Genomic DNA, 1,337 nt, shown 5'->3' with positions numbered 1-1,337 from the left:
AGCAGGAAGTGCTAGAGCTGGAGAGGTGCCTGGCCACTGACACAACAAACCTGTCCCTCTGTGGAGAGTGTTGGGAGAGATGGAGTGTTGGGAGTGTTGGAGAGCTTCATGCTCTGGATGACCATTATGCCTGTGGTGCATTTGTCCGCTCACGTGTCCAGCTCCTTTGGGAGATGAACCATAGCTCCTGCTTCTTCTATGCTTTAGAGAGGAGGTGGAAGGCCAAGAAGTACATCACCTGCCTTCTAGTGGGTGACAGCACCCTCCTCAGGGATGCAGGTGAGATTCCCAGTGCACACGGGACTTCTATGAAGAGCTCTTCTTCCTGGATCTGACCAATGCTGAAGTCTGTCAGGCCCTGTGGGAGGGACACCCAGAGGTCAGAGTGGATGATCAGGACCAGCTGGAATCTCCTCTCACTCTGGCTGAGTTCTTGACTGCCCTCCGTCTGATGCCCAGCAACTTGTTGCCAGGTATCAACGGGTTGATTGCGGAGTTCTACTGAGCCTTCCGGGATGTCCTCAGCCCAGACCTTGCTGCAGTCTGGGCTGAATCTGAGGGAAGTGGGGAGCTCCCCCTGTAATGCTGGAGGGCTGTACTGACCCTCCTGCCAAAGAAGGGGGATCCCCACAACCTGAGGAACTGGCATCCTGTGTCCCTCCTCTGCACAGACTACAAGGTGGGAGCGAAGGCCATCTCGCTGCGCCTGTGGTCCCTGCTGATGTACGTGATCCATCTTGACCAGACATACATATTGCCCGGACAGTCCGTCTTCGACAACCTGTACCTGGTTTGGGACATCCTGGAGCTAGTGTGCTGGGATTGCCTGTCTTTCACCCTCTTATCTTTGGACCAGGAGAAGGCATTTGACAGAGTGGATCATGGGTACCTCACAGGCACACTGCAGACCTATGGCTTCTGGCCAAACTCCTTGTGGGCTCTCCAGGTGCTGTATGCCTCTGCAGAGTGTTTCATCAAGCTGAACTGGACCCTGATGGAGCCCATCCCATTCAGGAGAGGGGTGTATCAAAGCTGCCCACCGTTGGGCCAACTGTACATCTTGGCCTTGGAGCCCTTCCTTGTTCTCCTGCGGAAGCGGATGGCGAGGTTGATAATCCAGAAGCTGGCGGTGCGGCTGGTCCTGTCAGCATATGCTGACGACATACTTCTAATGGGCCAGGACTCAGGTGACCAGGTGCAGGTGGAGGCCTGCCAGGCATTGTACTCAGCAGCCTCCTCTGCCCGGGTCAACTGGGTAAAGAGCTTTGGTCTGGTGGTGGATGCTGGGTGGTAGGTGGGCTCACTCCCACCCATGCTCCATGGGTTCCTCTGGAGTG

The sequence above is a fragment of the Gavialis gangeticus genome, unplaced genomic scaffold (genome assembly GCF_001723915.1).
Source record: "Gavialis gangeticus isolate Ggan-Ray unplaced genomic scaffold, GavGan_comp1, whole genome shotgun sequence".
Classification (NCBI taxonomy): Eukaryota; Metazoa; Chordata; order Crocodylia; family Gavialidae; genus Gavialis; species Gavialis gangeticus.
Note: the sequence above shows the minus strand (reverse complement) of the source record.